At 40.7% G+C, this 15574-nt stretch overlaps 1 protein-coding gene across 9 annotated transcripts in view; it reads left to right on the top strand.

The window, feature by feature from the left end:
- Positions 1-2249: 2249 nt before the first annotated feature.
- LOC110002414 (microtubule-associated protein 4) overlaps positions 2250-15574 on the top strand; it is a 118320-nt gene continuing 104995 nt past the window's right edge. For all 9 annotated transcript variants that reach the window (XM_065948654.1, XM_065948656.1, XM_065948660.1 and 6 more), the window contains exon 1: positions 2250-2367. The gene's annotated coding sequence lies outside the window, so the exon portion shown is untranslated. The remainder of the gene's footprint in view (positions 2368-15574) is intronic.

The following is a 15574-nucleotide window of genomic DNA, read 5'->3' as shown; positions in this document are numbered from 1 at the left end:
ATCAGTGAATGTCACATCTGTTGAGCTGTTTTCACTTCATATTTGGTCAAGTAAGAACAAGCCAGGTCTCTGTCCTCAGAGAAACTATTTTAAAGAAGAAAAAAACACTTGTTTTTCTACATCATAAATAGCCCACATATACACGTATGTATCTTTTATTCATACCATGACAACAGCAACTAGTATCCAACTTCCTCCCTTTAACATTTTCCACATGGCCCAAGAAACATTCCAAGACAGAAATACTCACGATAATAAAACACTACAGCTCCTGATGCTTCACAGAAAACCCCACAAAAACATCATTTTACAGTGTCTTGCAAATGGATCCGAAACACTTTAAAGTGTTAACGGATCCGTTAGCAGACAACAAGTCTCTGGGCAGAGACATACAGTACCCTTTGAATTACATCAAGTCATTTTCTGGAGGGATTTTGCAGTTTAACCATTTCTCATTCTAAAGTTCTGAAGGGCAAGATCTACACTTTGCAAAGAGTAATATGTGAAGACGATGAAAATAAATATGAGTTCAGGCTCTATTGTGGTCTATGCATTTATATTACAGGGTCAGGTCGTAATATACTGTGTAAGAATTGGACGCAGCCTCCTTGTCTGAAAAGTTCAGCCAATGAAAGTGCCTCATCCCTGCATTCTTTGTTATTGCCAGCATGGGGCGACTCCACTGGATGCAAAAAGAAAGACAGATTGTATGAAAGTCTGTAAGATAATGAACCCACTTACCCTCTTGATTTATAATTTATCAACTCAAGAAACATTTTCAGCATTAATTTGTGAAATTGCGACCAGGAGACCAAGATATCAATGTCAGATATACCAAACTCGAGGCATTAAAACTGAAACACTCTATATAACTCAATACTCTTAAAACGTCTATAAGAAGTGATGCAGTGCAGGCATGTATTCAGAGTATACCCATTTCTCAACCCCCTCTGATTCACACAATTGATTGATTGACAATATTCAATAGTACAACATGCTGCAAGATTTTAGAGGAATGACCCTCCCTACTCCGTCTCTAAACTGACTAAATATGCAGAGGAGTCTTACATGTCACTGTTTATAAGACAGGCCGTTTGTACTCTGCTGGACGGGCCACTTTTAAACAGCATTTGGGGTATAAATGAATTCTTCAGGCACCACTACACCACTGTCTATGGTAGAAAAACGAAATGTGCTTGACATTTGTATGAGCTATTTGAACTGTCTAACACATTCATCTATGACATAAATGAGCCCCTCTGGCCCATGATGCTAATTATTCCTTCTAGGCTTGTAAGAGCCCGACATTACCATGACTAAAATAGGAAAAAAATAATAAGAGAAAAGCTTACAGGACATAGCCTATACGTGAATAATGAATTGTGCATTGTGTGAGTTTCCTTTATGATCTCTCTCCAGCCAGTTTCAAACATGTCACCCAAGGTTGGTTAGTTTGTTATGAATGGTGACAAATGGAGATTTAGATACTGATCGAAAGACTAAACAGGCTGATTGGGCAAAACAAAGATCGAGACAAAAGAGGCTGCTGTTTGGCATTTATTTCACTAGGTGTCACTCTATACCTTTATCTGTAAGGTTGAACCATTTTGAATTTTTTTTCTTTCGTTTTGATTTTCTATCTCAGGTTCGTCTTAGTTGGATGAAGTGAACAACTGAGACTCAATACCTTAGATAATTAATAACGATAAAATGTTTTCAGATTTCGGTCTAACCCATCCGAAATGACTTAATTTTAACAAGTGTAATGGAAGTGAATGCAACATGGAAGCACATTAATGGCTTAAAAAAAGTAATGATCCGGTGAGGACTTGATCATTTAAAGACTGATATAGACTAAACTACGATTCCCGTCTGTAACACAAGTGTAATTCCTGGCTTTTGGAGGAGCATGCATTTTCTATAATAACTAACTTCTGTCATCCCGGTGACATTCCAGTCATCTGGGCGGTTTTAGGACGTCTTCCTGGGCCTTGTCCGTATGCAGAGTCCGTTCCTCCCGCGCGATTGGACCGGACCCGTCCCGTAAAAGGAGTCAAAAGTTCTCCATTGTATGTACACGGTGTCTGTCAAAAGTACACTTGTGACGACGAAGGGCCTGCCCAGGATGTCTAACATACGATTGGACAATAGCCGTGTCACTCAGAGCGTAGCCTAGATTTCATTGGATCCCGTGGGTGCTTGTCCGTAGAACTGCGCCCTGATTGGAGGAGAGTTTTCTCCGGGGGGGAGGAGCACGTTAGTCTGAGGCCAGAGGAGTTCACACTCGGGTGGGCGGATCGTAGCGGTGACAGCGACGCTCGGAGACTCCAGACAAACTGTCAAAAAAAAAAACACAGACAACTAACGGTGAGTCAAGTCAAAATACTAATGTTGAGTTTTTCCTCACGTGCGTGGTGCCACGCGCTGTTTTTGCACAGGGCCCCGAGTTAGCGCGCGGACAGGCGTGGTCTTTGTAGCAGTGAAGTGACGCTGATTTTGGATGAGTGATCTCACGGCACGCATCACGGCGACGGTGCACTGGTGTAGGATAATGCTGCCTTCAGGTGCTCCTCGGAAACTCTTCCCTTTCCAAAAGCTTCTCGCCGTAGTGCGCAGTAGTAATCGTCCCACCACCCTTCTAAAAAATAATGTAGCTACAGGCAGTAGTTTGCGACTTTCCTGGAAGTCTGTTTGGTTGTACACGCTTTTAAATGTCACTTTCTCCCTCTGGTTTGCCATACCATTGCTGAGTTCACGTGCAGCCGTGTGTGTGTGTGTGTGTGTGTGTAGATTCTGACGTACCCAGCAGCCCTTGAGGCAGCATGGAGCTCGGAGAAGTTGCACTGTCACAGTACACGGAGGAGCGAAGTTATGCAAGCCAGCCTGAGTATGTCTGTTTTGGATCTGTCCCTTCTCAATGAGTAAGGACTCAAGGAGTGACCTGCAGAGCTCTTTGTGTTGTTATGTGTATTTATATCACACTCCGTAGTTGAGCTGCATGTGGGCCTCCTGTGCATGCATAGACCCCTTCATATCCCCTTCACTTTGAACTGGTTTGCTCTGTCGTTGTCAATGCAGCCTGATGAGACACATCAATGTGAAGACGTTCAGATATGTTCTCACGCTGTCACCTTGGCTACAGCTCTTATCACTGCAGGCCATTCCCTTGTAATGAGTGCACAAGCTAAAAAAAGTTACATTTTACAGTAAGTAGGCTGTGTTGCTATTGGAGGATAGTACTAATCTAAAGAAAAGTTGTTTAGTTCGTTCAGAGCTGCAACTGAAAATGTACACTCATATCGTTTGCAACAACCTAGTTATAGTGGATTCATCGCCAAAGTTATTTGATACAACAATGAAATGCTTAAGCTCAGGAGAAAGCTCGGGAATTTAACTTGAGTTCGTTTGTGTTTCGTTTTCATCGTCTCGTAATTTCAAAGGTGCAAACAACAACCCCTCTTAATGGCATCCTCTTGCACATCCTGGCTTGTCCGATATGGGATTTTTGGGGCCGATACTGATATCGACATTGGGGAGAGAAAAAAATTCCGATACCGATATATCGTGCGATATTTTTCTTAGACCTATGTTTGATCTGTAGTGATAGATATAGATATACACATTTGTAGCGTTGATCGCTGAAACACTGTTGGAAAAAGATGTAAGACAAGATGATCCCTCAAGTGGAAAGTAACTGTGCATGTATGTGCATGACACTTTGGAGAGTGATAATGCTTTTTTAAATCCAGAGCACATTCTGCTGGTGACGGCCAGAGAAAGAACTGCTAGTGTAATTCAATAATGTTCAAATGAAATGCTATTTGACTGGAGAATAAATCTAGTAATCTGTTGATGCGTATCTGCGACAAAATTAGCAGATACTTGGATAATCTTATATCGGCTGATATTATCGGCCGGCCGATTAATTGGTCGGGCTCCAGAAATGATCACGATATGATGTAGCTTATTTATGATAAATGATAGTTTTGATATACCACCAAGGCCTATTTGCATCCCAAAACTCTTATGAAAAATACTCCCTGATAACTTATATTGTCTGTCAGTTTTTTCATTTGATTTCATAATGATCTCAAATGTTTTTTTTTGCTTTGTGTTTCAAAGTACAGGTTTTTCCCAGTGGTACAAAAAAAACCACACCAAACACCAACCTGAAATTCAACATTATTGTGCCACAGAAATCGATGATATAAAGGGGAATCACAGCAGAGAGGATTGTCCCTCTCCCTCTCTCTCCTTCCCTCCCTGTCTCTCCCTCCTTCTATCCAGATTATTCTCCAATCCTCCCGCAGGCAGATTACCGCGTGGGGAAATAAGAGGTGGGACGGATCTAAGGCCCTGAATTCATTATGGACCTGATCCAATCGCATCCCTAAAACGTCCCGTTGCTTGTTGCGTCGCTGTAAGCCTGACAAAGTGATCAGGTATTAGGCCGGAGGGGGTTGACGGTTATCAAGCATGTCACGGGAGTCGCTCTCAGTCATGAAGCAGCTCTCCTTGGAGTGAACTGGAGAGCTGCAGATTTCTGTGAACAGTTTTGGCAAATACAGAGATGAAAGAATGGAAAAAAAAAAAAAAAAAAAAAGACATGCTTTGTTTCTGTTTATGGATCAAGCCCCACCTGAAATTTCTGTTTGCCCTCAGCTGGTTCTCTTCCAGCTACCAAAACACTCTCTTTAGGAGGAGAGAAAACACACACACAGTCATGTACAGCATGTCTCCAGAAACAAGGCTACCTATGAAGGAAAAATAACCCCTAAAAATGATGTGTTGAAGCCATTAGATGACTTATATGCTTTATTGCTTTTGAGTTCCAGGGATTATTGCTACATTATATTGAATTCCAAAACTAAAATAATGAGCCTATCAAAAAAACTGTTTGATTTTTGCGAGTGCATGCACAAAGCAAACCTGTTAACGGCAATGCATTGGCAAAAGGGTTGGTTTCTCAAAGTGTTTCCGGGGCACACTGACTTTGGAAATTAATTTCAGCCTATCATAGCAGCATCCCTGTCCAGTTTGATCCTCTATAACATGATGGTTTCTTTAGGCCCGTTTAATTGGCTTTAGCCTGGCTCGTCTCTTCTAGCTGGCTAACTTACTTACCTGTGAAGAAGGGTTGCGAGAGGTCTCGGTCACGTTGCGTCAAACCTTTTTTTACAACTGCTGTTCTTGAACCCGTGCTGTGCTTGGACGGTACATCTTCCTACTTTTTCTTCTGCAGACTATATCACAAGCACGGTGAGGTAACGTTACAGATTGGTCAAAAAGACAACAGACAAGTTTCAGCAAATTGAATTCTGTTAACTTTGAGGAAAACTCTTCTCATCAATAAGCCCTTTACAGGGTTTTCACACTGCAGAAATCTCCAGAAGTACTCTGGATATTTCCAGGAGGAGTTGTAAGTCTGAACGCAAACAGCCGACTCTTCACTGGGACTTCACCTGGAGTTCCTCCTGCCAGACCCCTAGTATTTGCTGCATGCTGCGTAGAGTGTATACTTACGGCTACTACGATCTCATGCTCGTAATTAAATGGCTGCATTACTTTTTTCTGTCTCTCAGTATGTTCTTCTCCCGTCTTATATTGACAGTGTGATTCCGCCCAACTACACGTAGCATTGATGTAAAGGCATATATTCTCATTAAAGCATCGTACAGCTGACTCTGTTGCTTCATCTGCTACTTCCGCATTGTTTTTTTAAAAGCCACATCTTACCTGAGGAGACCCCTCCCCCTCCTGTCTGACAGAGATAGGTGCATATGTGAACAGCCAGGTCAGGAGAATATCCGGAACAGTTCTCCTGAAATGACTTCGATAATTTCAGGAGTGCATGTTTGCAAACGGCTTTTGTTGACAATTTCCGGACTGTCCTTCCACAAACAGGGCTTATTAAAATGAGACCCTTTTTCGACCAATGGACTTCAATGTTTAGGGAGGTACAAGATCCTAAGTATTTCTATCAAGTGTTGTCAGGCTGTTACAATAGGAGGCAAAGGACAAAATCTGAAGTTTGGACTGATTAGACCGCCTTGAAAAGCATTTACTGCAATTTATAGAAGTAACAGTATGACTGGTGCCACTGGGAGAAAAATATTTCCTGTGATGAAAATGACTAAAAACAGAGGAACATCTGTTATATTTATCACTATTTTATGAATTCATCAGCATCATTCATCCCTTCTCGTTCTGCAGCATTACAACTGTAGGCAACTCCACCTTTCATAATGTATCCTGAGCAGGCCTATTACCAAAACTGCTTGCCAATGTATTAAACTACTAGTTGTATTGTTTTGGAGCAGTTTTGATTATAGGGTTAAAAAAAAAAAAAAAAAAACCTGAGTGTTCTGATCTGCAAAGGTGATCTCAGACTTAACCATAGCCTTCAGCTAAATGTTGTAACCAATGCTAAACAAACAAAAGTGAACTCAAAAGTGATTCTCACTAGTTATGCATGGCATTCAGTGAAGCTGAATACGTATTTGTGCTCGCAAATGACCCACCTTCAGGTCAAATTGGATAAATGATCAATTAAGCATGTTGGCCGATATCTAATGTCAGGGATTAAGCTTTAAAAGAAGGCTTTGTTTAAGGCCTGTAATTGCAGATTTGGTGGAGTAGGTGTTCATTTTGTTGCCCATGAAACCAAAAGTGAATGGAAATAAAACACAGCCTTGGAACTCAAACTTAGAAATGTGCTCCGGGGTAGAGTTTGCTTCAGTTGTAAGACAACACAAGTGCGTCTGTTGTCCTGTTCAGACGTGTACTATATCATACATGGTGATTATTTGAGTTTTACAAGTGCTGTGCCATGTTTTAATTGATGACGTTTAAATGTTTGCACAGTATGTAGCTGCCACTTAAACTGAATGTTTTTCTGTCACACATTCTACCTTTACCAGAAAAAGTATACCTCTTAATACCTCTGGGATTTTGACATTGCACTTAACCATACCACAGTTTCTTAAATAATTTGATTAGTAGTGCAGCCCTAATTTCAATCATTGTTAAAAAAAAAAAAAAACTGCACAGATATAATTAGATACTCTTTTTCACCGACAGCAGAGAATTACATTATCTGTTTAGAAACTCTGTGGAATGACTTGTTTTGTCACAATGTAACTCCACTTCTGCAGTATTTTTGCCATTTAAAGGATGATCAAATGGACCCTCTTTTTATTTAATCCTGCCTAAATTGAATCTCTATTTTTGAGAGGAAATATTTTTGCTCTTTTTCTCTGTTATGTCATATTTTAACACCTTCACATCACCATAGACACTGATGTTGTGATTTTGTCCATGTTGTTCAGAGCTAGGCCTCATGCCTGATGTAGGCTTTGATCGACTCCAGCTCCCTCCGACCCTTGAATGGGATTAGCAGTTTAGTTAATGGATGGATGGATTCAGATTCGGACCCACTAAACACTTAAATGGGTTATTCTTTGGTCCATACTGCACACCAATAGTTTTTAACAATCCCTTCCAAACAAAGTGACAAAAAGAGAAACTAATGGCACTGGGATGTATAACCATCTATGTGTGAGTCATGGTTTTAAAATAGAAAACGTTGGTCTTTACAATAGTGGAGCTTTTCCATATTTTTTTTTATGTTTGGGACATTTTTGTCTTTATTGGATGTAGGACCAAGTGGCAAACTCCTGTTTTGATTTCACGAAGGATACGAGTAATGCAAAATAGTGTTGTGACCGATCTAACTGCAAGTGGTCTCGTTTTAGCTGAGTGCCAGGAGGCTTAAGGCCCGCCTCAGCTCCATCTCTTTACCTGTTGTTAGGTTGGCCAAACTTTTGATAAAGTCAGCATTTCCAAAATGGCAAGCGCCATGGATTTCACCATTGTTTATATACGGTGTTTGGATAGGACGGCTGAAAGGAGACAGGAAATGTTGGAAGGAGAGAGTTGGGGTATGGATTGGAACCCACAGCAGCTGCGACAAGGACTGTAGTCTTGTGTATCCGACCCCCAGCTTTCCCTTTATTATAGTAATAAGAAATTATAAGAAATTTGAAAGTAGAGGACACGGGAAGGACATGACGTTTCCCAAGATATATATCCACCACTCAACACAAATGTTAACAATGATAGGAAAACTAGTGACCTTCTTCTCCCTTTCTTCTACAAATGTCAATTTTTATTTAGTTGACTGATTCCAAACATTGAAAAGAGCAACAGGTAAATGACATTTCCATCAACTTATGAAGGGATCTAAAAACATCTTAGCTTTCAGGAAGCCTTTGGTGTTTCTTTTATTCCTGATATAGAAAGAACACCATCAAACTGGCAATGTTTTGAATTAAATATAAACGTTAAAAATGAAAAGGTTGACTTGACAGTTGTAGGTCATTGGTCACCAAGCCTATTGACGCTTGCATGTGAGCTCTTTCTGCCATACTGTAGTCCATTCATAGTCATACTGATGATACAATTGGAAGGGTGTTAAATTTTTAAGGCAACAACCATCATTGATTGTGTGTGTGTTTCTGTATCCATAAGAATATTCTTCACAATCGTTAATATTAGAATCCAGAGAGGAAAGAGTACAGATGGACTAAGAAATATTGGAAGGAAGGGGTGAGTCAGAAAACAATGTGCATGGTAGGAGGGGAAGGAAGGGAGGGAGGAAGTATTTAGGTGATCAGACAGGTTCCTCAGAGTTACTCAGTTGGAGAGTTGGAGATCCTGAATTCCTTCCAACCTGTGGAATGTCAATTGACTGAAACTGTGAGCTATTGACTCTCCACCGAAGAACAAACTGACGGATAATCTACTGTGCTTTCCTTCTTTTCTCTTAATTGTTATTGAGCCATAACTCATGCTAAGAAAAGTCAGCAGATATCCTTTTGTAACTTGACTACCTTGTACATTGAACCTTGTTTGGGAGATTTCCAGGTCAAGGAGTAGTCAGGGTTAAATCTGGGGTGCAGCTGAAGCTGCTGATCCTGACACCCAAGCTGAAGCAGGATCCTCTATTCAAGGTCAGCAGGCTGCTTCATCCCAGAGTCCGTCTAGGAATCAGGAAGCAGAGGAAATCCATCAGCCATTTGCGCCTGCCCTGCCAGACAATGCTGAGGGCAGATTAATCTGGGACAGGGGCCGTATTATTAGCCTTAGGAGTTGATGCTTCACTTTTGTTTAAGCTACTCCCACATCTTCTAAGTGGTACTTGTTTATTGAAATTAAACCAGCCGATAAAATGATCACAATATGAGATCATGATCAATGATGAGGCTGATAAACATTTGTTACTCAATACGGGTGTGAAGATTTTTGCTTGCATGTGAAAGTGCACGCCCATTTAGTAGGGCTGGGAATCTTTTGGTGTCTCACGATTCGATTCCATTTCGATTTTGATTCTTGAGGTCACGATTCGATTCAGAATCTGTTTTCAAATTCATTCAATTCAAAACTATTCTGGATTCATTATTCAAATCTATTTTTGAATTAGGATCTACTCCAGTCATCTGTGGGACTGGCTGAATATCTTTCTCATCCATTTGGCATTCTACTGAGTTGAAGAGCTAGCTTTAGCACTTAGCAGGGAGTGACTGATGGGTCCAAAAAAAGAATCGATTTTTAGAAGTTATGTTATCTATTTAAAATCTGAGATGATAAGAATCTCGATTTTTTTTTTCCCATCTCTTCCATTTAGTACTGCTGAGCTTTGTTTGAGCTGGTAAAAGTGGACGCCCTCTTAAAAAATGGAAAACAATTGAGTGGAGCTGAGGGGTGAATGAACGCTTGTGTTGTCCTCCAAAGCAGAGGAAGATGTTGACGGCAAAGTCTCACAACATTTTTTTTGATGTTGTTGGATATCTTAGACACAGAACACCTCCTCCTAATGTACAGTGAGTGAACACTCTATAGCTGGTGGAGCGCCGCAAATAACTGTCCAGCTGTAAAAAGTCAGTTGTGATTTAATATCAATGTCCAAATATATCATTTATGTGGGTTTTCTTTTTTTTGGTTAGCGTTAGGGTAGGGTCACACTATTAGCATTATGGGAAAAATAACCACACGATGTCGACTCAGCCTTCTTCTCTGACTGCGGCCATAGCTGCTTCATTTTATAGGACAGGTTGACTGTGTAATTAGTGAGCTGTTGTGTACGAGACAACTTGACCCAGGAAGAGCGTTTACGATCTGAAGTGATCAATAGTCCCAACAGCATTAAATAGGGTTGGTGCCTTCGGTAATGTTGTTTACTGTGAAATCAATGTGGCTGTAAAAACAGTGATTCATTCATTGATGACTGTGTTGTAGAGCCTTTAGTTCCATTTATCAGCTTGGCCGTGATTCAGCTGTTTTGCACCAACTCAAATAACACCGTCTGTGTTTCCCCGACAACCGTCCGACACGTGTAATTATTAGAGATATATGTTTAGTGAATGTTCGGCCAAGTCTGTTGGCGGGGGAGCAAATGGTCAGGAGAAGAAAAGTCAGGCTGTGGCCCGTTATTCAGACCCGTCCAAACAGCGAATGGTCTTTCGTCAAATGACTTGTTGCAGCATGAGCCAGTTGCAGAGGCTTGTAAGGAATTACTTCAAATGAAGTAACAGCCAAATAAATCTATTATTATTGTCGCTAAGCCTCCAAAAACATCTAAGTCATGAGAAAAGTCTAACCCCTTCCAGGAAAACGAGAAAAAGATTCTCTGATTAGTCTCTCTGGCATCAGTGAATTATTCATCACAGATTATTGATTTTATATAAAGGCCATTAACCTACATGTTGTGTTCTAATGCAGAGCTTGGATTACTAAGTGGACACAAATTAAATCTAGGGCAGCCTCTACTGATTACTTCTCTAAAAAAATAGATAAATTGTTTAGCCAACCACAATTAGAAAAATCTGTGAAACCTACAAATAATGTACATTTAGACCTGATGAGTAACTTTTATAATTAGTCCATTTGTTCTCAGTAACTTTCTGTTTTTAGATTAATTGTTTGTTTTTTTCTCCATCAGAACATATAAACTGTCCTTATCAGACTTACTGTATATTGTTCAAGGGTATCTCAGAGCTACAGTGCAGAGGCATTATTGTAAACCAACATTTAAAAGATACAGTCAATACCATTTGTATATAGAAGCTTATCGGTTTCTGGGTAAGGCTTAGTTCAAGGTTTAAAAATGAAAAGAAGTGTTAAAAGAACATAACAGGTGATTATTTTTGCTTGGTTTGACAAGCTGGTCCAAATACATTTAGAACCTTTGCAAATAACGTGTCTGTCTAATTAAAACAGCAAGTAGTTTTACGTTGACTGAGGTTCTGCCTAATGCTAAATGGATACCAAGAACAAAAAAGGGAACATTTAAAACATCACATAAACTGGTAGCAAAATACACCAGACATGGTGGTAGGCGGCTGTGGCTCATGTGGTAGCCTCTCTTATCGGAAGGTTGGGGGGGTTCGATCCCCAGCTCCTGCACCAACATGTCTGATGTGTCCATGGAAATTATAAATCTATTAAAATTCTCAGAAAATAAGAATCTCGATTTTTACATAAATCAATTGTTCGCCCCCCACCTCTGACAGGGGGTGCTCCACATACACACACACAAACACAGTCAGATATGCCACACACACAGCGCTGCGCTCCCCCGCTGGCTCCGCTGATAATGTCTCGCCTCTGTTACATACCTCTGAAGATGGTATTACTCCTCTGTAACGTTTGTATGAAAGTGAAACGTCACAGGGGAGTAAATATCACTCCTTGGAACAGCACTCTGAATTTATTTTAGTTATTATTTTGACGTGGACAGTGTTCTTAGCTGTACCAGAGTTAGCCATGAACTAAAGGGTGTCTGAGAGCGATATAAAGCCTGAATTCACATTAAACCATTACTCAGTGCTTCATAAGCATGTAATAACATGCTTGTATTTAAAGTGTCAGGTTGAGTGATGAACGCTCTGTTGAATCAACAGTCAGCACTGCTGTAGTTCCCAGAAGTGACTTTGAGTAATCCCGAAATGATTTTAGGAAATCTAAAAAGACTGTTGGACAAAGTGCGCACTTTACATCACTTGATCGTGTTGCAGACTTGAAATACTGTTAGTTGTGGTTTGGATTAAGAATACACTGCAAAAAAAAAAGGGGTACTTGATGAACAGATTTTTGGGGGTTACCTTGATGTATTGAATGATTTGATACCGATAGTATAGGACTTCTTTCCCAGCAGCCTCCATGCAGTGATTTCATATCACTGTTTCTCACAGGCTGCCAAACTCACCCAGATGAGTCCATGTGTGCGTTAGTCTGTGCACATGTACATAGACGTGCAGTGTGTGTGTGTGTGTTGGTGGGGCTGGAGGGGTGGAGTCTCAGATTGCGTGACAACGGCGGATTGAATGAATGAAATGATGGAGGGATAGAGAGCGGAGAGGAAGAATGGGATGGTACAGAGTGAACCGGTCGCTTTAATCCCCCCCCCCCCCCTCCCCCCCCCCCCTCTCAACGGTAGCAGCTGGACCAGTGTGTCAGCAGCCGGGCTTTACCGCTGCCAATCAGCCAGCCAGGGAATTAAGAGGTAGATGGATGGATGTGGTGAAGAGGTGTGTTACAGGCCAGGAAGAACAACACTTCTGAGAAAAAAACTCTGAGATGTCACAAAATATAAGAGAATACGATGAACTATATATTTGAAAGAAGCAATTCCGTCAACCTTCTCAGTTGTCATGTTGTTCCAGGGGGTTTATAACCCTGAAGATGCAAATATATACTCAGTTTTTGATGTGATATGATCCCTGTATTCAACATGTAAGAGGCCTTAAGTCAGGTATAAGTGGTTTTGTGTGTGATGATAACAAGAACAATGAAATCACGTCCTGCAGCCCAGGAGATACAAACAGGGCAAAATTATAATGTTGAATAAAATTACAGTTGAATAGAATTGAATAGAAATAGATGTCTCTTGTAGGCGATATGACCTCAAATCAATATCAAGATTAATTGAACATTTTACCTCGATTACGATTAATGAACGATTATTTAGATTTTTGCCCTTACAGTTCACTGACATGCTCTCTACTGTAAATATGCTCAACTATTAAAGCTGGGATATTATTCTTTATTGAAAGAGTACATATCTGATTAACTATTATGTGGGTATTTATCGAATATTTCGAACTGAAATCAAAGCATCGCTTGAAATGAAAACAACACATTTTAGTTGTAAAGAAGAAATTAGCCTCTCTGAAAACGTAGAAAATAAATAACTTGCATTTCTTGCAAGCAGTTTTTCAGCACAAAAGCACCACGGAATCAAAGTTTTCTGCGCATTAGCAACTTCCTCCTCTCTCCGACTTAGAGAGAAACAGCAGCTAACTGTAGTTTATGTAGTTCAAAGGAAGAATATGCGATTTTTTTTTTGATCCAGCAGATGTCGCACTCGAGCGCCAGCATGAAACCAAAACAACTCGTGCTGCATTGTTGTGTTAGCATGCTAATGTGTAAGCGTGCCAGCAAGTGAGAGCGATATATTTCTGGTGCAGTTCACTTAACAGCCAGCGGTGTCACTAACAACAAGGTATTTCTGAAAGTTACAAGCTTTTAAAGCCCCTTTAAAATCTGAAAAACGAGCTGTCTTACACAAGACAAAACTGACTTTTTTTGTTACTGTCTATTTTTTTTTGTTCTTTTTAAAAAGACTATGACAATCAAACCATTTTAAACTTTTGCTCATCCTTTTTTGACCACAAAGAAAAAAAAATCACCTCATATATTATTATTGGTTTTTAAATGGAACTCAATGGTTTTTCATATTTGAATATCTGTTTCAGAACCGTAAATCACCAACCATCGAAAGACCAAAAGAGACTCGGACCAGTGTGTGTGTTTGAAGTCTCATGGCCCAGTTCCCTGTATTCATCTGGAACATTCCCAATTAAAAGCCCTCACACTATTCAAGTCAACGCATTGATAAATCAGCTCACCTCTTGAAATGGACCGAAATCCAAACGGCGTTTTACAACTTTTAGGAATGTGAGGAATTTTAAGTTCATGAGTCACAGGGCTGCAGAGAATTCAGTCTTTTTTTGCCTAATGTAATCTGTTCCAGTAGACCAAGACTCAAACACACACCCAAGACACACACACACACACACAACCACTCACACACTAGCGAATCCCCCTTCTGATTTGTCCTCGCCCTGAATGAGTGTGTGTGCACTACCTGAGTACGACAGTGTTTGTTGTGGGATTAGAGTTTGACCTCTGTATGTGTGTGTGTCTGTCAGTGTGCATCCATGCTGCTTTGCATTCCATTGCGATGTGTTCAGCCTCATTCTGCAACAATAGGGCATAGTTCCCGTAGAAATACTGTGTGTGTGTGTGTGTGTGTGTGTGTGTGTGTGTGTGTGTGTGTGTGTGTGTGTGTGTGTGTGTGTGTGTGTGTGTGTGTGTGTGTGTGTGTGTGTGTGTGTGTGTGTGTGTGTGTGTGTGTGTGTGTGTGTGTGTGTGTGTGTGTGTGTGTGTGTGTGTGTGTGTGTGTGTGTTTCACAGTGTGTGTAGGCGAGACCATGGGACACACAGAGAATTCATTCAGTCAGTGATGTTGGGTGTGTTTACTAAAGAGAGAGGGAGGGAGGGAGTGAGAGAGGGAATAGAAAGAGCAGACGGAGGAGGACGTGATGGAGGGTGTGGACATCTCCACCTGTCTGTCTGTCTCTCCACTCATTAACGTGCACGCTAATAGGCTGCAGTAAGTATGGAATTATACCAACATGTCCTGAGAACCCCGTGTAATTCTATTAAGACCAGAGGACAGTGCTGTGAGCCACACACACACACACACACACACACACACACACACACAGAGGGTCAAACAGTAGTCCTTTCACTCAGCCCTCAAACAGGCCCACTGTGAGCTCCATCAAGGCCCTGTGTGTACACATATATACACACACACACACACACACACACACACACACACACACACACACACACACACACACACACACACACACACACAAACGCCTTACCTTAAATGTAGCTCTGTGAGTGGATCCAATCATCACCGTCTCCTGATAAAGTATAGATTCACACATATGTGAAACGGCTAGGGCTGGGTATTTCCCATGACCCTGCGATACGATACGTATCATGATACAAAGGCCACGATACAATACGTATCGAAATTGATTTTGGATAATGACATTGTCCTACTCAGAATTCACTGCAACAGCTGTTGCTTTTTGTTGAGAATATCAGCAGAGGCATAAGGATCCTAGAACTGAAAACACTTCAATTCAGGTCCTTAGAGATCCTAGAAATACATTTAAGCATTTTAATCCCAGAGCTATGGCTTTATTGTAAACAGCAGCATAGGTCAACTGTCTTGCAAGGAGTACATGACGATATATTGCCATATACATTTTTTGAGCACAGCTCTAGAAACAACATGCTAGTTGAGGTTAGCATTAAAGAAAAAAAACCTAAGCAGATTGTTTTGTCTTTAAGTTAATTTCAAATAATTTCATTATCTCATCAATGTAGAAACAAAAGTATATAAAATAGTTGTCCTGCCCATCTTGTGTGCCTG

This window comes from Labrus bergylta, chromosome 20 (genome assembly GCF_963930695.1).
Source record: "Labrus bergylta chromosome 20, fLabBer1.1, whole genome shotgun sequence".
Lineage (NCBI taxonomy): Eukaryota > Metazoa > Chordata > Actinopteri > Labriformes > Labridae > Labrus > Labrus bergylta.
This window is presented reverse-complemented; position numbering and strand designations above follow the sequence as displayed.